This window comes from Aotus nancymaae, unplaced genomic scaffold (genome assembly GCF_030222135.1).
Source record: "Aotus nancymaae isolate 86718 unplaced genomic scaffold, 86718_ANA_hifiasm-v0.15.2.pri h1tg000040l, whole genome shotgun sequence".
Taxonomy (NCBI): Eukaryota; Metazoa; Chordata; class Mammalia; order Primates; family Aotidae; genus Aotus; species Aotus nancymaae.
The window spans coordinates 48318739-48344437 of record NW_026988454.1 but is presented as its reverse complement, the minus strand read 5'-3'; the positions used below and the strand labels follow the sequence as shown (position 1 = coordinate 48344437).

The following is a 25699-nucleotide window of genomic DNA, read 5'->3' as shown; positions in this document are numbered from 1 at the left end:
TGATCAAGAATCTTAACAAAATTATGTTATAAACATATGAAAGGGTCAAAAGCATGAGCTTCAGAAATTACTGCTTCATGGCATTTCTTGGAGAAATGCTTTTTAAAAAGACTAGGCCTTTTAAAAAAGTTATAAACACACATACACACAAATACACATGAAGTGACTCCTATAGACATGGCAGTTCTGTAGGGTACAGTTTATTTCTGAAGAGCCACTTAACACCTCAAGAAAGATGTGGTAATTCAAAATAATAAAGTCTGTTATTCTCCTGACTAATAAATTCCCTTTTTGATACCTAAAATCCCACACTTTAGTTTTAATTTAGATGCACATTTAGTGTATGCCTACTATTTGCCAGGCCTATACATGGCATTGGATTATAAGCATGGTTATGATAATCAATCACTTTTTTCTCAAAGACCTAATAGTATAATGAGAGAAAAAGAACTAAGCATAAACAGTTCCAATGACATATGATAAATGCCGACGTAAATGTGTGAAGCGTTCTCTCAGCATCTAATGCTCAGACACCATGCTAGACACACAATCCAGCATGGTGGGGATGGATCACAGAAGCCTTCTTCAAGGAAGAGACTCCTGAGTTGATTCCTGAAGGGTAAGTAAAGAGTTGGTGAGGAAAGAGTGATGAGAATCTGGGCAAGGAGAGAACACAAGAGCAGAGGGACTGGCCAGGAACCAGAGGCAGCTCCTAGACTGCAGAATGAAGGGAAGAAAGGGTGTGGGAGAGAAGGCTAGAAGGATAGGTTGGGGCCACGTCTTAACGGCTTGTGGAATTCTCGCTTTCCTCTCTTTCTAAGGTAGACTCCATTAAAATGTTACTCTTGGTGTCCACCCTCTCTTTGTTTTTTGCCATACATCTGTCACAATTCTGGGTAAACCCTTTCAGTCCTGTCCTGGCTTCTGCTGCCAGGCTGATGAGGAATGCTGAGGAGGAGAACAACCATGAGGATGACCAGCAGGTGCAGTTCTGGGCTCACCTCACTCTCATTCCCTGCTCCTTCTTACAGCAAAACCTAGATTTCCCCCCCAAACACAGATATACAGTACATCCAATAGAAAGTAAAGAGAAATAAGACACAGTGATCTGAAAATGACATATTCATGTATTTAACAAAATGCCCTAAATGTATTAGGCTCTGGGAATGTGAGTCCATTTTTATTTTCATAGTTGGCTTATAAAAAAGAATTTCCAGTCATCCAAATAGGATGAATAGCTACTTTCAAAGTTACTAACATAAGGCAAATGCACATGGTAATTGCGCATTAACTAGTTGTCATGACATATCAATGTTTTATTCCAATCATTCCATCACTGACCAAAGTCAACAAGCCTATTAAGCGAAACTACAAATTTCTGTGGTCTGGAGAAATATTAAAAACAAAGCTGCAACATAAGGCAATGTCAGGGTAAGAGGAGATCATGACCTTATCCTGGAAAAGAAAGAGAACAGAGTGCTTTGGAAGCCCAGCCTATCTTCCAGATCCTTAGGGACTAGTTAAGTTTGGGGATTACAGCATGTGATATCTTACTCAGATGAGAAAGTTAAGCAATATATATGTACTAAGCTAAACCTCAAATTACTTTGTATCCATGTATTTGTTCTCTGCCATTAATGTCAATCAAGAGAAAACCAGCAGTATACTAGAAAAACATTCAGTATGTTTAGAAACTTTGCTTAACATTTAATTTAAAAAGAGTTAAATTTATCCTTCCTAATTCTTTGTACACTTCATATCAGAAGGAAGACGGTACTCTTTTCTGTCACCACCTCACCTCACCCCCCGATCACGGAAGCAAAGACGTTAAAAGCACTAGCAGAGGAAATGTTATGCTAATAGAAAGAAAACTGGATTTAGAACATAAAGTATGTTCATATGAAAGGATAGCTTTGGTTACCATTCATTCAGTCTGCAGAATTAATGTATTTCAGTAAGATTACTTAGAAGATGAATGTTTGTACTGGCTCTTAAATATAAGTCAGGGAAGGGGTTCAAGATATTAGAGATGGCACAGCTATATTTAGACATTATATAAGGGCACTTGCTTTTTCTTAGGCAAAGCTGCAAAGACCTGTGGATTGACCTGGGTGAGGACATGGGGCACATGTCCCCCTACCACGGGCTGCCACAGCTGAAATATGTTGTCTCAGAGAAATGGCTGCCTCCTGTATTGCATAGCAAGCATGCAAGCTTTGGTTACTCACAGTTTGAGGGAGATGAACTGAATGATTCCTAAAGTCATTTTTGTCTTTAAATTATATATATCTACTGAGGAGTCTATGTATTTGTAAGGCTTTAATCTTTAAAATGATGCATGTACAGTGAGCATTTGACAATAAAATGGGGGGCTGGTAACAAAGCAGAGAGAGTTCAGCTCCCTTGATCTGGGGAGAGGGGTCACAGTGTCTTGGGCATCCCTGGTTACTAAAGATGAGGCATTCTAGACTGCTGGGCCAAAACAAATTTTATCTATGGCAGTGGGGAATTTAAAATGTCTCTAACTTCAGTTCCATTATGACAGTATTTTAAAGACAGCTATGGTGTTCTTTATCTGGCCTATTTTATAAACACTAATAAAATTTAGAAAAATATTTCAAAGATAAAATAATAGTTTGTGTTCAGAAACCATTAGTTTCATAAGACAGGAATGAAAGAAAGGAATATTTAAATATCACCAATCTTGTTACAATGACTACCAAGATGAAGAGCTGGCCAGTGGAAATGTATATTTTAAGCCAAGAGGAAGAGTTGGCCAGTGGAAATGTATACACAAAAAGGCAATTAACATGGTCTGGGGAGCTGCCAAGTGTTTAATTCAAAGAATTCTGGAGCAGAACTTCCAACTTCTACATCACTCTGTTTAATTCTGTTTCTTCCAATTCCTACATCTTCTGTTTTAAATTGGAGTATTACTTAATATATGTTTCCATTTTCAATTTAAATTTTCAGTATTCTATAAAGGTAAGAAATATTTAAAAAGAAAACATATCACAACAAAAATAATTGATTTTGGCAACTACAGTTATAAACCTCTCTTTAAAGGAACTGAGTCTCTATGAGCTTTTGAAAGTGTGGAATGCTTTTGTTGCTTTGGAGACTATAATTTGAAAGTAGTTTATTAACTGTGGTAATATACTTCATCCTACTTTACTCAAAAACAAGAAGGCATAATTATTTACCGACCTCAGAGCTCTGATAGCAATGGATTTTATGTGCTTTTCCTCCTGTCTCCTGGTGGTTAATAAAGGCTGGAGGAAGGGAACACAGTGCTAATGGTGCTACTCTATTCATGTCTGAATCCCATGGGAGAGATGCTAACTCTTTTTCTAGAGCCTGTAATGATTCAACTAGTTGGAGGACTGCTCTAGACTGATGGTGTATTCTTTCAAAATAATCTTAAATTAAGGTAACTAAAGGTACAGGTTGCTGTGTCCGGTGCGTCATTCTGGTAATTCCAGCACTTTGGGAAGCTGAGGCAGCCAGACCAGTTGAGTCAAGGAGTTTGAGACTAGCCTGCGAAACATCGGTGAGACCCTGTCTTTCCAAAAAACAGAAAAATCAGCTGGATGTGGCGGCATGCACCTGTAGTTCCAGCTACTTGGGAAGCAGAGGCGGAGGATCACTTGAGCCTGGGAGGTGGAGGTTGCAGTGAGCTGTGATTGCCACTGCACTCCAGCCAGGGTGATAGAGTGAGACCCTGTCTCAAAAAAAAAAAAAAAAAAAGGTATAGGTTACAGTGACTGTCCGATACAATTTGGATCATTAACACATATATTTGGCTACTTATAATCAGATGTACCAGATAATTTATAGAACTGAAATTCTAAAAATTGCCAGATGAATATATAAACAAAGTATTAGTTATAAAGTCTTGATCAGCTATGACTTTCAATTTATTCTTCCTTGCTGCTTGCTATTTTATGCAAAATGGGAAATAAACCAAAATTATTTTCCTTGAGAATTCTGGCCTGAATAATTTCTGAGCAGTAAACAAACATTGTTCAAGTTCATAGTCCAGAATATAGTTGACTCCCTGGGGTTACAGAGTCACCAATTTTTGGAAGAAAAAGACTCCCTCACATCCCATACAATTATTGTAAAGCCTTAGTCATGTATGCAAACAGAATGGCACACAGAGGGATATTTAATTCAAAAGAGCAGATAATCCAACATTATTCCTTTTGGGTTTTGGCACAGATTAGGAAAGAATAATCAGAAATGTCATGAATGATTGTTTCATTTAGCTGTATTTCCAAAGTGAATTGATTTTTAGATAAAGCAATTTCGGCTTCACTTACAAATGCTTCCTTCCTGAAAAGGTTTGCACAGTGCCGATCTTTCAAGTTTACACTCTTAAGAGGTGGAATAACAATTCCAGGGGACTGGCATTCTAAGACTAGCCAAGATTCTATTGCAGCTTGCAGAAACTCTGACTGCAGAGGACTACTTCCCAATGACTATTCCCTGGGGAAAGGTGGCTAAGAGGGCAGCTATTTACTGAATTGATCCATAAACGCCAGCTTCTGGCTTCCAAACAGCAGCAGGGTAAATCTCCACACAACTTTTTAACCAAGGGCCAAAATAATTTTAAAATTAGTCATATCTTGCTTCATCTCATCACGGGTAGTTGTTTTACACAGAGCTGAAATTGAAGATGTAACATTTTAGTTTATCCTGACTCTCAGTACTGCTGTTCTTACATCTGACTATCTTGGGCTATGGGAAGCTGGGGGTTATGAAGACAAAGATGGTGACAGGTGCTCTCTGATTCCACAAATAACCTGCTCCTGAAGTTCAAAGATGCCAGAATTCTTTCCCATCTATCTTTCGGGTAAGATTTCCTTGCTAACTTATATCAACAAATTGCAGATAAGCTGGGTGCAGTTTCTGCTCAGTTACTGGGAAAGTTGGGATATTCTATCATTAGGTTCAGAGAACACCACAAACTGATGAAAAAGCAATTTGGTATATAGATGTGCATGCATACACACCACTTTAAAAAAAAAGGATCAGTTCTACATGTTGCTTTAAATATATATGGCATTTTTCAAACATTTTTCAGGCCAGTCAATGTACATCAATGTTGAGTGTATACTATCTGACTAAATGGATATATTATTGAAATTATTTTTCAAAGGAAATATTCTGATTTATTTAAACACATTGCAGCACTGGACATTGAAGCTAATTTATTTTTATCTTCTTACCACTATAAACAATTCAGTGGTGTGTCGAGTTTCTTTTTTTTCCCATTCCTGTCATGTTTATGGATAGTTTCTTTTTAAAGCTAACTTATTTTCAGACAAAAATGTCTACAAAGATTCCAGCTGGAAGATGTTAGTTTAATTATCTAAACTGATAATAATGAAGGACTTGAGAATGTGCATTAGAGACATAAATGTCCACTACTTGTAGAGCTATTTCTCTTTACAGTGTGGGCCAATGATATCCCATCTTATTTGGTAGTCTCTGTAACTCTTGGGATATTGCACATCCACCTGTTGCAAATCAACATATAGAGTCCTTTTAAAACTGGGGAGGGGGAAGCTACACACCATCATTTATATAAAGATATTTCTCTAATAAAATTCAAGATGGAATAGAAGTATAGTATATTCCATCTAAAGAAATAATAATATACGAAATTAGTTTGTCAAACATCTCTTAAAATTTCCCCTTACTTTGATTTTAGATACAACTGTTCCATCATTTTAAGAGTTCAACACGTATCTCATTTCAAGACAGTACTTAAGATACTAACACTAAAGTGAAATTTGGCTATGTTTGTCCATCTCTGTCTTTCATTCTATGGGTCTGTGGATCATCTATGGCTCAAGCCATATGAAATCAGTACAGACTCCAGGCTTTTAGTAACTCTCCAAATTCTGTCCTATGGTCTCTTACTGTAGCCAGTGTGGCTAGTATTACTTGCTTCTCCTAGAGTCTAAGATCATCAGCAAAAGAGACCCCTGCATTATGCACATGTGTTATCCCAAAGTCTATAGCAGTGGCAAGAAACAGAGGTGCTCAATAAAACCAAAAAGCAAAAACAAAGAGGTTGTGTCACTGGCTCCCACACCAAACTTACAGCTAAATAATCTAATCCCATATTTAGTGTCAACACATATACGCCTTCTGATAGCCAATTTAAGAAAAACATCCTCTTCCTGGCTGATCCCATCATTTACTACCACAAACTTGCAGTGGTCTGAAGTCACTTCTAAGGGTCAAGAGAAGGTGAAATGAGGAAAATAAGGACAGGGTGGTAACTTCTTATGAAGGCTTAAATTTTATTTAATTTAAATGATTGTCTTTTATTCTGAATCTCTGACCTTCCTATTTTTGTGATGTTAAGCTTATCTTTTTTTTTTTAAATAAAATAATAGTAGGGTTTTTTTTTTTTTTGGTATACTTTTTCAATGAAATAAAAACATTGGTAACCTAAGGCCAGTATCTCAATAATTAGGAAAATTTTACCTGGACCATGAAAACTACAAGCCTGGCACCATTCGTCTCAGGGCCCAGGGCCCAGCTGAAGCACCAGCACAACTACTATTGGAAAGAACAGTTAACTACCAATTATGCCAAAAGTAATGTTAGTTTTTGGCAGAAATTCTCAGGCATAATGGACAATATTAAGTGAGTCTTTTCAACAGGCTAAAAAGTAAGCACTTCAGGGATGCAACTTGCCAAACTCAGCAAGTAAGACTGTGCCAGTTGGTCAAGCACAATTTACTGAGTGCTTACTCCATGCCCATTACCGTGCCATCCAAATACCAAACACCTCAGGAAATATGCTCGGGTTAATTTTTGATGATTAAGATGGCCTACCTTGAAATGCTGGAGGATTGGGGTCTCAATTGCAACTCAAGGAAATTTTGTTCTAACAGTTGAGTAGAGGAAAAACTGTTTTTGGAAAACCCTTTCTGTTCCTCCTCTGGGCATTCCTTAGCCAAGATCAAGAGGGTCTAATTAAACTTCCATAAAATAAATTGAACTTCATCTGACTGGTATATAAAACACACTGATATCTTATTACCCAGTTCAGCAGATCCTTACTGTAGGTCTTTTCCAGATATTAAACTACTTAGGATTAAGTGGAAAGGATTCATTCCTTGATGCCTACTACATTCATTAGCATTACACTTCAGAGTGGGTAATAAACTGTTTTAAGGCAGGATCAGTAAAGTGGATGCTATTAAGGAACTCATTGGGAGAAAATGTAATGCTACAAATGGTATTCAAATTCCCAAATTATGAATTAATATGAAGAGAGATTAGGAAAACAGATGATGTCTAGGTAATCAGGATCAATAATTAGGGTGTAATTTTTAAGCTGCATGAGGTAAGTTTAGAGATTTCTCTTCAAATTAAATGAATCTACTGATCAAAAGAAACTAGACAGTTAATTAAACCATCTTATAATTTAAAATGGTAGCTCTTCTTACTTTTGGATTTTTTATGAAAGAAGTAATGCACAAATAAAAATGTGTGCATAGCTTGTGATAAAAACAAACAGATTCAGAGATTGGTCTCGAACAGATGCTGGAGAATAAAGCTACCACAGCATCCAACAGCTCCTTCATTCTCATTTTCCTGCCTTCTGCCTACAACTTATGGTTTGGAAGCTGTTGGATGCTGTGTCATGAAACACTTTGGCAACTAAGATTTTAAAAATATAAAGATTAAAGAAAAAGACGAAAGAATAAAAAGGACCGTAAAGAATAAAGAAAAATCAGGAAAATTCAGCAATAAAGATAGATAATCTTTTCAACAGAACATAAACTACTACAATGAAATCAGTGTGTGCCCTGTTTTGGTCCTTAGAAACACCTTTATATAAATAATACTCAGTGTTAAAGGACAGTCTCTGTATAATCAGTTCTATGCTGCCTTGAGACATCTTCTGTGCTTAACTTCTCATGCTTAGCTTATCTCCCTAACTGGAGAATAACATTTAAAGGCAGAAGAACAATTCTGTTTCTTTTTCTACCGTCACTGCTCCCTCAAGTAGATAGTTACATAATAGACGCCATGATTCTATAATTGCTGCATTTATAATAAGGCAGCAACAACATGTTACAGTAATCCATATTTTCTATGAAATAGAAAACAAGGTTTATCACTCATAGTTAAAATATTTTCATGTGTTGATACTTACAATTTATGTTCACCTTTATTTACATGTCTATACATTTTCAGTGATTAAGATTATATGATTGGAAAAATATATTGAAAATGTAATGAAACTCCTAAAAACTTTTATAAAATAAGAATAATCAAAATGGGACTAATTTTTATGCTCTAAACTTCTGGTACCCTCTTAATAATAATATTAACATTAAAAAGTTTCAAGGAACAAAAAAACTGGCTGATAGTAAAACTACATATTTTCTAGAAGAAATAATCAAAACACATAAGTGTTGACAGAAATAACTGCAGTTTATAAAAAAAGGTTTGTATTGTTTGTAAAATGCGAAAAGTGAAAACATCACTATAGTATTTTGTATTTTTGTTTTGTTTTTTTGAGACAGGGTCTCACTCTGTCACCCAAGTTGGAGCACAGTGGCATGATCACAACTGACTGCAGCCTCAGCTTCCTGGGCTCAAGCACTCTTCCCACCTCTGCCTCCTGAGTAGCTGGGACCACAGTTGCACACCACCATGGCCTGCTAATTTTTTGTATTTTTGGTATAGACAGGGTTTCATCATGTTCACCATGTTACCCAGGCGGGTCTCAAACTTGTGAGGTCAAGTGATCTGCCTACCTTGGTCTCCCAAAGGTCTGAGATCACAGGCATGAGCCACCACACTTGGCCCACTATAGTATTTTGAAACAAATTACCGTCATTATTTTACCTTTAAGGAAATACTCAGATAAATGAATGCTGACAAAAGAAAACTAACTTCTGGAAATTGCCTTTTTCAGAAAGCATTGTAAAATGCTAAAATAAAAATCTCAGAATAGCATTTTGAAATTAGCAATACTAATCATTCTCATTTTGCCTTTAAGGAAAAGGAAGAAAGAAAAGAAAAACCTTCTTATGTTCTGCTAGTGGAATCTGAGCTTTACATGGCATTAGGCATATAGTACAAGGTACATGGCAAAGGATACAGAAAAGTTTATGTAATAATTAGGCCCAAAACTCTCACTTCTAGGGAATCATTAGGGGTGGAGACTGGTAATGTGATAAGAAAAGTCCCTAGGAGACAGATGAATCTGAAACAGCAGAAGAGAGGCTGAACTTCAGACTACTTATACTAGACTAATACTAGACTTTCAGATAGACCTGGTGTGAAATGAACTGTTGAGAAATAAAGCAATGAGCCAGTGGGAAGATTCCACGATTTATGGATTGGGTCTACTCTTGTCACAAAATATATCTTATGGTTGGGATGAGTTCCTTCTTTTTCCTTGCATGTCAATTTAAGGATAACAACAATATTTATGGGCTATTTTTCTCTTTACTCAAAATGAAAATGTTTTCTTGGATCCCAAGGGGGAAAACAGATATTCTTAGAACTTAAGATTATGTATTTTAGTTAACAGTAGGATGCCAATGTGAAAAATGGCACAACTGTCTTGATATTTGAAGTGCCAAATAGAAAATAAAACAGGTTGATGTGGTGGAATCTGATGAGGAGCTGCTTCTTTTTTTTTTTTTTTTTTTTTTTTTTTTAGATGGGTTCTCACTGTGTCGCCCATGATGGAGTGCAGTGGCACAATATTGGCTCACTGCAACCTCTGCCTCCTGGGTTCAAGTGATTCTTCTGCCTCAGCCTCCTGAGTAGCTGGGACTACAGGCACACCCCACCACACCTGGCTAACTTTAATAATTTTAGTAGAGACGGGGTTTCACCATATTAGCCAGGCTTGTCTCGAACTCCTGACCTGTGATCCACCTGCCTCAGCTTCCCAAAGCTCTGGGATTACAGGAGAGGAGCTTCTTTAGATTGGCTTGTTGGGAAGAACATGTAGAAGGGGAGATGTTCAAGCTGAGACCAAAAATGATCAAATGAACCTGCCAGTGAAGACCTGGGAGTAGCTCTTGCAAGTGTCCTAAGTTAGGCATGACTCTGCAAAGTGTGAAAACAGAAGGCTGGCTGGTGTAACTGAAACACAGTCAGTAAGGGGACTCCAGTGCCAGGCCCTCTGGAGAGCTGATAAATGGGCAGATTACACAGGGTGATGAAGCATTTCCATTTATTCTAAGTGCAGTGGGAAATCACTCCAGGCTTTTAAACAGGGGGTGATAAAGTCTGATTCACATTTCTAAAGTTCACTCTGGAATAACAGGTTACATAAAAGCAAGACTGGATGCAAGCAAGAAAATGATTGTATAGGCAAGAGACAGATGATTGGTGGCCTGGTCTGGGTGCTGATAGTACAGATGGACTGACATGGAGGAACTGGGGCAATGTTTTGAAGGTGAGAGTTGTCAGGAAGAATTGGATTTGGGAATGAGGAAAGACAGGAATCAAGGATGACTTCTAGTTTGCTGGCTCTAGCAGCTGGGTGAGTACTGACACCATTTAAGATGGGAAAGAGTGAAGCAGGAGCAGGTGTGATAAAGATAAGCATGTGTTCTGTTTTTCAGAGTTTGCTATAATAACTATCATCCGTAATAACAAGGAAAAAGCCAAATTCAAGCCATTTTAATTTTCCTTTTTCAGTTATTTATAAAAATCAACTTACTCAATTTGAGGAACTTTTTTTCTGCAATGTCTTTTTTGAAATTATTAAAAAATTATAAAAATAACATACATATGGCAAAAAACTTAAAAGAAACAAAAGATGATGTTACAGAAATGAATCTGCCACGTACTACAGATCCCACTGTCATTTCTCAGAGTAAACATGTCAACAATTTAATGAAATCTCTTCCAAAACTTCCTAGTGCAGTCATGTAATGAAGAGGCAAAATTAAATGAAAAAAACAACAACAACAACAAATAAAACACAAGTGGAAGTATACTATAAACATTGCTGTATACTGTGTTTCCTGAAAACGTGAAGTATCTTGGTGCTCTACCTCAGTATAGCTGCACAGTATTCTGTGGATGTACAGTAGTTATTTTTTCAACATTTTTCTTTTGCTTCAAGTTTGCTATGATAAACGATGTTGCACATGCATGGATAGGTCTCCAGGATAAAATCCTACAAGTCTAATTCCAAGTCATAAAGTGTGTATTTAAAATTTAATAAACATTTCCCAATTGCCTTCCAAAGAGTATGTCCCAATACACATTCCCTCTTAATGGGCATGAGAATGGTCTAGCTGCTCACTAGCTGGGCATTTATCAAACTTTTAAAACTTGGTCAATCTTTTAGGTTAAAAATAACATCTTAATGCTGCTTTAACTTATATTTCTTTAATGATAAGCATCCAATGTTGAATGGCAAATGGAATTCTTTTTCTGAGAAGTACACCTGTTTATGAATGTCTCATTTACATATGAGTGTCACTCCCTCTTTCACATCTATTAAAGTATACTTTATAATTAAAAAAAATTACACAAGTAATGCATACTCATTGTAATGAGTGAAACAATTTTAAGATGATCGAGAAAAAGTGAACACTGTTTTCCTATCCCATTGCAATTCCTCCTGCGCCTCCAACCTGCCAATCCTGGTTCACCAATGTTATCCACACACATGCACACACATATATGGATACACAGAAAGAGAATTTGTTTTTAATAAATGAGATTACATCATATACATTACTTACCAACATGCCTGTTTCAATTAGTAGTTCATCACAGACACTTTCCTAGGATAATTTTTAACAGCTTCATAGTAATATTCCATAAGTAGATAATCACATTTCATTAAACCAATCCTCTATAGACAAATAGGTAGACATCTCCTAATTTTTAAAAATTCTACAATCAATGCCACATTGGCCACCAGTAGTCATCCTAATGGTTTTAGAAAGAGCTTCTTATACATTAAGAAACTTGCATCCTATGGTTTGCAATTTTTTTCTTGATTTTGTTGTCTTTTGATTTTAGTCATGTTTTGGGTTATACTATTTTTTATTTGATAAAATTTTTCAATTTTTCCCCATATATGTTATGGGTTCTGTACCCTATTTAGAAAGCCTTCTCCTCTCACCTACGATTATGTTTAAAAGACCTGGAAAATCTATACAGTAACTTATTTCTTCCTAATAAGGTTCAGCAGAGAAAGTTATAGTAGCATACAGTATGTAAAATTTACTGCTTTAGACTATAAATATTTTTGTTTTTCACATCAGATAAAACATTGTACTATGCTCACCTGTTCAATATCTTAGCTAATTATTGCTACTGAATATTAAACCACAAAAGATCCTCAAATAACATCTTTTCATTCAATATCCTTTCCTTATAACATTGATAAGAAAAAAAAAATACTTGATTCCCAGCTGCGGCCACTGTCTGTATGGATTTAGCATGTTGTCCCATGTCTGCATGGGTTTTGAGTACTCCATTTTCCCCCCCACATCTCAAAGCTGTGCATGTTACATGAATTGGCATGTCAACATGGTCCTAGTCTGAATGAATGAATATGTATGTGTGAATGCGCCCTGTGCTGGGGTGGCGTCCTGACCAGGGCTGGTTCACACCTGGCACCCTGAGGTCCCAAGGTGGGCTTTGATGACCAGTGATCCTAAACTGGAATAATTGGGTAAATAATTATCTGTTTTTTATTAATCTTTCTTAAATGTAAGTGTAGCTCACATTGAGTGCTTTGATCTTTATTTAGAAGTTTGGTGATGTTTTTGTGACCACGAACATGCTGTAGAAACTTAACTCTTGTTTATAACAATTAGCCAACGGTAAAACTGGTTTGGTTATATGTCGTTTTGCTTAAAGCAGCAGTTTCAAAGAACCTATTGAGGACATTAAGTGAAGACTTACTGTATTCTGAAGTTCATTTCACTTTAGCATTTCTTTCTTTTCAATCTTACTGCAAAATTTCACTGATTTATTTTTTCTTTATAGAGATTCAGTAGTTTCATCAATATTTCTCCATAAAGAGAAGGAAAAATAGTTACACTTAAACAATAGAGAACATTTTATCCAGCGGAGTTTTGACAAGAGAGACTAGAGGTAAATTAGGGACTATGGGTCAGATAATCATTAAAGCAGCATTTATGCAGGTAGAGAATTTTCAGGTGTTATCTTGGGCATGTCCCTTCAACTCTTTGGCAGCAATTTCCTGATCCATAAAACAAAGTAACACTTGCCTGCCATACCTTATAGAGTTTTAGTGGGATCAAATGGATAACACACATGAAAATGCTTTGAAACTACAGGGATTAGTCCAGCAAAATATTTTTATCTTTTTGGATTAAGCAATTGACATTTAGCTAACCAAAATAAATCTGTTTTTGTTTTTTTTCTCTTCAATTTTAGACATTCTACTCAATAAAAATAAATTCACCAAATGTTCACTTGGAAGATAGAATTATAACAAGTAGTAATGAAACAATGTAAGGTATTCCCAAGATTTAAAAGTGTAACAAATTGCTACTGTAACTTTCTTAAAGCAATTTAATTGCTATACAACTACCAAATATGTAGTATTTAAAGAAAGTTTTTACAGGTCATAAGTCTTCAAGAAAAAGGTAATAAAAATCTTTCTAATAATAAGAGATAGCCACAGACATCAATGACACATTATAAAACTTGGTAAGAAAAGATAGAAAAATCTTGTCTAGTGATTTTTTTCCCCCAAAGGTAAAATATCTTAATCTGTTTGGGACAGGTACAGTATAACCCCGCTTCTGCAAAATGGATAAGAAATCAACTATTAATTCTTATAGAATCATCATTTTAAAAATCCATACTCTTTTGAATATCTGCTTGCAGAGGAAATTAGTAAAAATTATTCTCTTTATCCCATTAGAAGACTTTTACCACAATATTCATTTTAGAATGATTTTCAAAAGACTACCATAGAAATTTTCGTATGCCAAAACTTGTTCATTATGACAACTACTTTACTATGGACAATATATAAAGTTTGTAAAGGACATCATGACATTTAGAGATGCTGATCCAATCACCAGTGAACCCACTGGTTAAATGCAATGGAAAGTTTAAAGCTTAACTGCAAAAGGTAAAAATTTGATAACACAAGAATTTATTTTACTTGGTGAGTTTAAAGAGACATTGATTAAATTTTCATTTAATTAAAAATTACTTTCATGTAGCATCCTATTTGTACACAAAATAGTTTAAGTTTCCTTCTCCTTAGAATTACTTGTAAACAAATAAAGCAATGCATATAACCAGTGTTAAAGTTCTAGTCCTTCAGACTTATTGGTAATCCATATTTCAAAAATAAACTGGTGCCTTCTTTAAATGAGGAAACTACAAGTAAGAGTTGTTTATGTAATTCAATTAATCACCACAATAACCTCATAGGTGGTAGGATATTACTGTTTAGCAAAGGAAACAGGGACTCTACAAGGTTAAGGGACTTGCTTCAGTTATTAAGTGGCAGGGATGGATGGGTTTCTATACCAGGTCTAACTAGTTCCACAATGTGTGCTCTGCTTTGTTCAGATACTACAGGATGTCATTTTTCTTATCAATACTTCTATACAAGTTAGCAGTTAAATTACCAATTTCCTGGGTCTAGGAGAGCCAAAGGAAATTTATTAGCACTGACAATTGAGATATCACCAATCTATATTTATTTGAAACAACATGGCATTAAAAAAACCAATATGTACAAAACTGACTCATAATATACTTTTTCCTTTAAAAGTCCCCAGTGAAAACACGTTATAAAAAGACAATAAAAGAGAAAAAATGCTGACATGTTGTAATAAAGAAAAAGAAGTCCAATTTTTTAATACCCCCAAAGCAAATTCTAAATGTATTATCAGCAGGTCAACAACAGTTACAAGCCCAATGCTTTAGCATTATCTGAAAACAGTTTTGAGCATAAAATAAATTTTTCTATTTTTTAGGCTCCAATTTTTAATGACCATATTCTCTCTCTTTCAATATGTAATTTTTATTAATGTTTCAAAATATCAAAAAGCATAAAAAAGTGAAAATAAGTTTGACTTCCAATTCCTGCCCCATCCACACTTTTCCTATTCCCTCTCCATAGATAACCATTGTTATCTGTTTTTTTCAATCTCATTTTAAAGATAATTTTTACATATACTGACAAATATGAATAGATATCCTCCTCATGTTACCTAATACTAGCAGATTAAACATACCATGAAGATCATATTCTTGTTTTGTGTCTAGAATATTCAGAGACCCATTTCCTTCCTTCCTTCCTTCCTTCCTTCGTTCCTTCCTTCTTTTGGGACAGTGTCTCGCTTTTGTCACCCAGGCTGGAGTGCAGTGGCACAATCTTGGTTCACTGAAACCTCTGCCTCCTGGGTTCAAGCGATTTTCGTGCCTCAGCCTCCCAAACACCTGGGATTACAGGTGTGCACCACCCCGCCCAGCTAATTTTTGTATTTTTAGTAGAGATAGGGTTTCACCAAGTTGGCCAGGCTGGTCTCAAACTCCTGACCTCAAGTGATCCACTCGCCTTGGCCTCCCAAAGTGCTGGGATTATAGGTGTGAGCCACTGTGTGTGGCCTCAGAGACCCATTTTCCAAAACGTTATTTTTAATGAAAAATGTCAAATAATAAAACTTTATTTTTAATGAAAAATGTCAAATAAAAAAGTAACAGCAAGAGTGAAATAAACACTTAAATTTACTCATATACCCACCATTTAGATTTAACAAATATTAATAATTATTTTGTTGTAGTGGCTTCACCTGTCTATATGTAAGCATAATATTGTTTTTCCATATTAATATTCTTTTGGAAAATTATTTTGAAGAAGTTACAGATACCAATTCACTAAATATTTTAGTATGCATCTCCAAAAAGTAGGGAAATTCTCCTTTATGATCACAATACCATATGGCAATGAAGAACAGTAACAATAATTTCCTCAAATGACCTAGTGCCTTGTCCATATTCAAATTTCCCCAACTGACTTCAAAATGTGAAGAACCATATTTTTTAGAGTTCATTTTTGCTACAGTATTGTTAGCATAAGATAAATATACTTTTGGCTAATATAAATAGTATTACAGATAATAATACATTTTAGCTAATAAATAAATACCCTTAAGTGTTTTTTATTTTGCTTGTTATTATTTTATTGTTAGTAGTATCTTTCATCTTTTTTTTTTTTTAAGGATTTTATTTTTTTTTGAGACAGAATTTTGTTCTGTTCCCCAGGCTGGAGTGCAGTGGTGTGGTCATGGCTCACTGTAGCCTTGATATATTGGGCTCAAGCAATCCTCTCACTTCCAGGCATATGCCACATGCCTGGCTAATTTTTCAAGTTTTTGTAGAGACACGGTCCTGCCATGTTTCCCAGGCTGGTCTCAAACTCCTGAGCTCAAGAGATCCTCCTCCAAAAGCTTCCCAAGAATAAATACTTATATTCCCAAGTATAAATACATAGTTAATACATTATAGCACTACTTATATTATTATAAAACTGAAAAGAGTTTGAATATCTAAAAACAGGAGACAGGTTAAACATTACGGCCTATTTAGGAGATCTAACATTATGCAGCTACTAAAGGTCATTCTTTATGACATTTAAAAAATGGAGAGACTTCTGGCTTCTACTAATGGTAAAGAAACTTGGTTAGCAAATATTCTAGCAATTGCAATTATAAAATCTGGGCATTATATATATTATTTTATATGTAATATATTATATATTATATACAATATATTATATTATATATGATATCTATCTATCTATCTATCTATCTATCTATCTATCTATCTATCTATAATAAACACAACTATTTAAAGGCATTAGAAAGTGACCAAAAGCAGGCGCAAACTAACACAGCATTAACCACTGGAAGACAGCAATAGCAATTAGTAAGAATTTGAGTTAAAGGCTTTAAAAAACATCTGATCTCAAAAAACTGCAGTTGTATTTTAAGATGGCACAGGAAAGAGTTAAAGGCTTTCAGGGTAGCTTAAAGTTTAGGGTGGAATCCTGGAAACAAGTCAGCCACAGAAGAGGTGGGACCAAAACTCTGGGTATAATCTCTGCTGAAATCCCTGGATGACCAATAAAGAAGACATGCTATAAGGGAGACATGGAACAGCAAGAAAATAACTGAGAGAAACCAGAGGGACAGCTACTTTTGAAAGACAGACTGCACTAGATGAGATTTCATGTTTGCTACTTTTATAGACTGTGAGTACTCCTGAATCCATGACTTACTCAGGATGCAGGAGGTGAAATCTTTACTGAAGTGTCAGAAGACAGAGCTTAGTGATGCCCTACTACAAAATTTGCCCAAATCCTTGACTAAATGCTAAATTGCACAGGTACAGAGAAGATTCCTAGGAGGCCAGGTTAAAAACCAACAGCTGGAAATGGAAAGAACTGAGAAGAAATACCAGCTGTTGCACACTGCAGGGGACACAGTTTATAATTTGAATTCAAGAGAGTTAACTGCTAGGTAATCAAGAACAAAATAATTCTCAGAAGAACATAACACACCAAAAGCTACTAAACATATTTAAAATATCCAGTTTTTAACCCAAAGATACTACACAAAGAAGCAGGAAAATGTGACCCATGCTCAGGAAGAACAACAATAAATAGAAATGGACTCTGAGTGTCTCTAGATGCTGGATTTAGCAAAGACTTCAAAGCAAATATTTAAATACATTCAAACAATTAAAAGAAAAAGTGCTAAATAAATGAGCAGAAGAAACAGTAAACTTGAAGATATCAATAAAAATAATTGTATCTGAAGAATATTGAGAAAAGATTAAATATAAATGAACAGAGCTTTGGAGGCCCATGAAATAACATTTAGGGGTCAAAGAAAAGTATAACTGGAGCCAGGTGTGGTGGCTCACACCTGTAGTCTCAGCTACTTGGGAGGCTGAGGTGGGATGATCACTGATCTTGGGAGTTTGAGGCTGAAGTGAGCTATATGATCACGACATTGAACTCCAGCCTGAGTAACAGAGCGAGACCATGTCTCTTAAAAAAAGAGAGAGAAAGAGGAGGAAAAGGAAGGATAAAAAAAAAACCTGAAGAGATAATGGCTAAAAACTCCATATTTTGTGAAAGCTATGAATTTACCAATATTAAAAATTCTGCAAACGCAAGCAGGATAACTATAATGAGAACCACGCTAGCTAGGGACATCAAACTCAAACTTCTGATAGCCAAAGATAATGAGAAAATCTTGAAAGTACACAGAAAATAAATAACACATTATATGCATGGAAACAATGACAAGAGTAATGGCTGACTTCTCAGAAACAATGAACAGCCATAAGACACAAGAATGGCATCTTCAAAATGTTGATAAACAATCTGAAAACCAATAATCCTTCTTTACTTTTTTTAAAACAACAATTCTATATCTGATTAAACTTTCCTTCAAAAGTGAAAGGGAGGTATTTTCAGATTAACAAAAAATTAAGACAATTTGTCCCAACCAATAATCCTTCTTTATTTTTTTTTAAACAATTCTATATCTGATTAAACTTTCCTTCAAAATGAAAGGGGAGTATTTTCAGATGAACAAAAAAGATAATTTGTCCCCAGCAGACCTGCAGTAAAAGAAATACTAGAAGAACCTATTTCGGCTGCAGGGAAGAGCTATAGAGGAAGAAACTAAAGGCACTGAAAATGGCAAATCATGTAGGCAGATATAAAGTACATTTGTCTATCCATCCATCTATCTGAATTTTTTCCCCAAAAGGTAAGATGGTTAAAAAGAGCTATACTATTATAAAGTTCCTATAGTTTACTTGAAATACAATATTAACTCTAAGTAGATCGTAGTCCCTACAGCAACCATGAGAAAAGAAACTAATATGAAGAGAGATGGCTAACATGTCTAAAGAGAACTCAAAATGAATACTTAAAACATTTGATTACCATAACACACACACACACACACACACACACACACACACACACACACACACAGCACAGAAAAGGAGCGAAAGGAACAGCAGGCAGCATGAGCTTCATCCATGCATCAGTGCCCCTTGCCTCTCGCATCACACAGGGGTGAGGCATAGCGGCCTAGGTGGATGCTGCACATGCCACTGGTTTGTGTTACATCTGAGGGCACCCTGATCTTTAAAAGGTGCTGCTAGGAAACATGCCCAATCTTTGTTCCAGAAGGGGACATTATTATCCCAGAGAGCAAATAAGCAAAAAACAAACAAATGGAATCAAACAAAAAAACTGCCCATTGTCTTAAAAGATGACCTTGTAGATACATATTCCAAAGCAAATAGCCTTGAAAAGACGGTAGGGGAAAAAATTGATATGATCAATAATTCCACTCCTAGATATCTACCAAGAAGAATGAATATATAAAATATTCATATAAAAACCTGAATATGAACTTTTTATTTTTATTTTTTAATTTGAGACAGAGTCTCATTCTGTTGCCCAGGCTGCAGTGCAGTGGTGCAATCTTGGCTCACTGCAGCCTCTGCCTCCTGGGTTCAAGTGACTCTCGTGCCTCAGCTTCCTGAGTAACTGGGATTACAGGTGTGAACCACCAAGCCTGGCTAATTTATGTATTTTTAGTAGAGACAGAGTTCTGCCATGTTGCCCAGCTGGTCTCAAACTCCTGGCCTCAAGCAATCCTCTTGCCTTGGCTTCCCAGAGGGCTTGTGAGCCACCATGCCCGGCCTGAACGTGAACTCTCATAAGCAGTTTTACTGATGATCACTGAACATTAGTGATATTATAAACATCCATAAACAGGAGAATAAACTATAGTACATTCATACAATGAAATACTACTCAGCACTACAAAGGATAGAATTAGTATACATAGAATAGTTATTAATGAACCTCAAACACCATGCTGTATAGAAAAAAAAAAGCAGCAGAGTTCATATTGCACATTTCCCTGTATAAAATTGTAGAAGAGGCGAAACTAATTTATAGTGACAGCAACATATCAGTGGTTGCCTGGGGTCAGATGATGGGAGTGAATGGCTGCAAAGGGTCACAAGCAAAGTTCTGTGGGTAACAAAAAGTTGTATATCCTGATTGTGGCAGAGGTTGCACAGATGTATACATTTGTCAAAATTCACTGAAATTTACACTTAAAATAAGTGCATTCTTTAGGTAAATTATGCCTCCAAAAAGTGGATGAAAAGCAAAAACAAATGGAACAAAAGTATACGATTTCATTGTTGTGTTTTGTTTGTTTTTGAGACATGGTCTCAGTCTATTGCCCAAGTTAAGTGCAGTGGTGTGATAATAGCTGACTGCAGCCTTGACCTCCTGGGCTCAAGCAATTCTCCTGCCTCAGCCTCTCCAGTAGCTGAGACCACAGGTGCACACCACTACGCCCAGCTATTTTTAAATGTTTTCTAGAGATGAGGTGTTACTATGTAACCCAGGCTAGTCTTGAACTCCTAGACTCAAGCTATCCTTCTGCCTTGGCCTCCTGAAGTGATGGGATTACAGGCATGAGGCCTGTTTTTTAAAAATGAGAAATGAGTGATGCATACATTAACACTGGATTGAAACTGTGATTTTTTTTTGTTTTCTACATTGTCCTATTTTTTCCCATGAATATGTTTCTATAATCAGAAAAATGAAACTATATTTTATTTAAAAAAAAAGTTTCATTTATTCATTAAAATTTTAAGAAAATGCACTATATATATATGGAAATACACCTGAAATATTTCACTGCTTTATCCATTGAAATATTTAGGAAACCAAAACTCTTTTAAAAATATGAAAGTACCTATTGGAGAGAAAAGGAGACAAGAAACAAAACATTTTATATCCTAGCTCTTAGTTTAACATATTCAACTAAAAGTTAAACAATGTTGAAATTTATTAGACTTGAGAAAGTGATATGGTTCAGAGAGACCCTTGTAATACAGCTTTGTGGTAATTACTTATTGATTGTTCACCAGCATATTTATTCTTCAATAACTTAATTGAAGAAAGTTTTACCTTTAGTTCAAGAGCAAAGAATCTGATTAACTTCATTCCAACCCTAGTGGTATTTCGTGTGTTTATAATGAATGCAAAGCTTTGGGTAACATGAACGATCATAATACATGTATCATGACATGGTGGTATTGACTTAAGGTTTTCTGTAATAATATATAATGCTAATTCTAGAAAATCTTTTAGGCTGGGTGCAGTGGTTCACGCCTGTAATCCCAGCACTTTGGGAGGTTGAGGTGGGCGGATCACCTAAGGTCAGGAGTTTGAGACCAGCCTGACCAACATGGAGAAACCTCATCTTTACTAAAAATACAAAATTAGCCAGGCATGAGGGATATGCCTGTAATCCCAGCTACTTGGGAGGCTGAGGCAGGAGAATCGCTTGAACCTGGGAGGCGGATGTTGCGGTGAGCCAAGACTGTGCCATTGCACTCCAGCCCAGGCAAGAAGAGCAAAACTCTGTCTCAAAAAACAAAACAAACAAAAAATCTTTTAATAGTTCTTTTACCAAATGTTTCACTGAGAAATTCAATCACCTAGACTTGCCATTCATCATGGAAAACATTATTAGAACACAAAAGACCCCTGTAATTCAGAAAAAGAATTCTACAACTATATATCTTAAATTTTTATCACAAATTTAAATAGCTCAGACTCTTTTAGAAAACTATGGTTTTTCTGAAGAAAACCCCTAATTTCTTAGCCACAAGGATATCAAATTCAGAATAAATCTGAAGAACTTAAGAAAACAAATTTGGAAGGAAATGTTAGAATTTTAAAAAATAAAGATAGAAATTATGTACCTACCCATAAATGAAAATAGTTATAATAATTATAGTATATCAATCTTACACTTAAAAAAATGAAAAAACATAGGCACAAAAAGTGTGGGCCCTTGTAGTGGCCTACTGTAAAACTTCACATGTGTAACTATGTGTGACTATACCCTTGTCCCTCTACTTGGCTTCCCAGTGTTCAATTCTCTTCTTGAGGGCAAATGAAAGCCTCCTTTTTATTTTTATTTTTGATTAAAAAGAAGCATGAACACAGCAATAATGCTAATTTTCTGCAGCGGGCACTTTTTGAGATTAAGATTTCATATTACTCATATTCTCATTAGTAACTAGCATCTATGTATAATAAATGACTTATCTCAAATTATTTCCAAATATATTTGAGGCAACAACTTTATTACTAGGATAATGATATGAAGATGACTATTTTGAAGGATATATAAAAACATTTATCAGAATCAGGGACTATCAAACTGTGTTCTGGCAACAAAAAAACTGCAGACCAGAAATACTAATTGTTCTGGACAAAAGAGGTTCCATGGTGAAAGAAGTTTGGGAAACAGTGTTATAATAAAGCTCCATCCCAGAGATGGGCAATGTACATTGCATATTAGCCAGTTAATAGTTCTGAGAAGTTTACAGTAATGAAATCTCTTAAACCCAGTGTTGACAAACTTATTTATCTACAGAGCTGTTTTCTTTTCATAGACTATCTATTAATATTTCATAGACACAATATTCTGGGTGATGCAATTTAGAAAATATTACTTATCTATAAATCTGTTATGTTGGCTTAAACACGTAGGTATACATTTTATAAATGTAGTTGAGTTGCAAGTATTTTTGACTGAAAATCAATGGCACCCACTTATGTCCTCTAAGTGTAAATACTTTAACAATACAGTGCAGAGCGTTTCATTTTTCGTGGGCCTTTCTCCTGGTTTCCTATAGTGCTAATTCCTTTGTCATGTTTTCAACTCAGGCAATCCCCTCTTCTGTTTTTAAAAAATGTAGAAAATAAACAGATAAAGATATGTACATATATCTGCACATTCTGACTTTAGTTTTTTGGTGACTGGACTCATTCTAAGCTGTAGCAATTGTGAACCTGAATCCATTTTATATGACATTCTCTTCTTCAAATTAAACAAATATATTTTTTAAAGTTATTTTGACTATCTGAAACAAGTGAACAGAACTAAAAAATACAAACTTACTAGCTGTGTCAACTACATGCTCTTTCTCACAAGAGAGGCCTTTGTTTTGGTAGCAGTCTATATATAGTCAAACGATCTGATGGCAGATAATCTCAAATGAAATTTTTACTGCTTGATAGTGAAACCAATTCCTGGAGACCAACCAGACCCAACATTTCAAAGTCCTACCCGGCTAGGAACTTGCATTTGCAGGCTTGTGTTTTCAGGAAAAGGTAAAAAAAAAAATCAAAGAGGTAAAACATAAGAACCTAAAACGACTGCTCCGGATAACTGGCATGATTTGGTAATAATGCTTCATGGCTCTTAAGAGCAGTGAACCTGAATCAACTAAACACAAACATGACCTTGAGTGCTTCCTACTGATGCCAAGACAAACACGAGATCCTGCCACAGAGTCTGTCCACGTTCACTCTCCAGCCTGCTGCTTTCTGCCCCAGGCAGCTTTGCCGTCCGTCAGCCTCTTGGCCTTGCCCTGCTCCTTTTCAACAGAGAGATTTGACACTCCATGCGCCCCACTGCCTGGACCATCCACTCTCTTCTCTTCTCCTATCTCTCATCTACACATCCCCTTGATCTCAGCTCAAAAATGACTTCTTCATGTCCCGCAATTCGAAATGCCTTTATGATTAACAAATGTCTGTCTCCCCACTAGACTATAAACTCTGTGAGAGTTACCAAGAAAGTGTTTGGTTGACCAGTTATCTCCTGCACCTGGTCCAGGATCTAGAAGAAAGATGTTTACTGATATTTCCTGAAAAATGAACGTTTTTTGTTTTAGGGGGAAAAACCCCAAGTGAACATATTACGCTTTAATTCTCCCAAGAACTTTCTTCTTCATGCCTTCAACACAGTTATGTACTAACATAACTTTCTGGAGTCCCTCAACTCTATGGTATAGCTATATTGGCAGTGGGAAACCAAGTGTTAAGAGAAGGGGGTGGTGATTACTTTTTCAAGGTAGGGAAGGGACAAGGATGAGAGCAAGAAATAATGACATCTTTCACAGATGAGGTGACACAACTGGACCTTTAAGAATAGCAGGGTTTTGCTGGAGTAAAGTCCTTCTCAGCAGAGGGGCTACAGATGCATGAACATGGGGTTACAGAGTGCAGTGCCTATTTAAAGAAAAGCCCTGCAGCTTTTGGGAAACAAAGATTCTTGATTAAAGGGAAAAAGTATGAAGAGCAGAGGGATAATATGTTTTGAGATGATGAATCTTGAATTATAATCCCCATAATCCCCGCGTGTCAAGGGTGGGTCCAGGTGGAGGTCACTGGATCATCGGACAGCTCCCCCATGCTGTTCTCATGATAGTTAGTGAGTCTCATGAGATCTGACGGTTTTATAAGCATCCGGCATTTCTCCTGCTTGCACTTACTCCATCCTGCCATCTTGCGAAGAAGGTGCCTGCTGCTTCTTTGCCTTCCTCCATGATTGTAAGTTTCCTGAGGCCTCCCCAGCAATGTGCAACTGTAAGTCAACTAAATCTCTTTCCGATAAATTTCCCCAGACTTTGGTTTTTCTTCATAGCAGTATGAGAACAGACTAATACAAGTACTGAGGTGCTTTCATCTAGAGAAGGTTCCTCAAGGCTGGAGGCTTTGAGGAGGCTTGAGGAGTCAGGACAAGGTGGAGGGAAGACCAAAGGTCTCCTCATTCCCTGAGGGCCTGGCCAAGGCACTGAAGGAGGGATGAAGCTCCTGGACTTCGGGGAAATGCTTTCACTCTTAACCACTGAGGCTCTCACTGAATATAATTTCACATTTGATCACGTTATCACAAAGATGGTGAGAAGAGAGAAGAGTAGTGGAGTCAAAAAGACAGCATGAAGGAAGGAAAATCAGTTCTAACAAAAGATGTTTAAAAGAATCCAGATTCCATAATCCTAGGCTTCACATCTAGGTAAGAAAGGGGCTATGTATATAGTTGCCACTTTTAAGTCTTCAGAGAAAGATTTTGACGTTTACATTTATTTTTTACCTTTAAATAGTGAGAACAAGCTTAATAAAAGGTGGTGTATATATCAAACCCTAGGATTACTGGTGAAATATAGTTTTGGCAGGTATGTAGAATTCAACCTGACCCATGGAAAACGTTTTAAAATAACACTGGAATTACTTAATGATCAATATACTACAAATAGACAAATAGAGTGATGCCTACAATGCCGATAAAACACTAATATAATTTTCTCTTCTCTGCCTTTTCCCTGGGTATTGGGAAGTTTAAAAGCATAAAATTATTTCTTTCAGTTCCAATAGTTCCAAACTATCTCAAAAGGAAATTCAAATTATAGAACTGGATATTCATGCTTGTACCAGATTAGATTAAACCAAATTAATAAGACTTTATATACACACACACACGTGTGTGTGTGTGTGTGTGTGTGTGTGTGTGTGTGTATTTGGAAATCCTTTGTAGACTATAGAAGATTACAGGAGTATAAAGCACTAATATTAGCTTATCTGGCTGCCTATAGCTTCTAAATTCATAATTTTCCTGACTCCTGCCCTTCTCCTTTACTCGTTTCCTTCAGAATCAGCACAATAATGTATTTTGTAACATCTTTAGTTTGAAAAGGGTCCTATTCTCCCTTCTTTAGAAAAACTTGAAAAGCGAATTTATAGTTCTTATGGATTATTCTATAT

At 36.0% G+C, this 25699-nt stretch overlaps 1 protein-coding gene across 1 annotated transcript in view; it reads right to left on the bottom strand.

Annotated features, from left to right (window-relative positions):
* The window catches only part of MAN1A1 (mannosidase alpha class 1A member 1), a 178272-nt gene that overhangs the window by 29922 nt on the left and 122651 nt on the right, over window positions 1-25699 (bottom strand). The gene's annotated exons all lie outside the window — the stretch shown is intronic.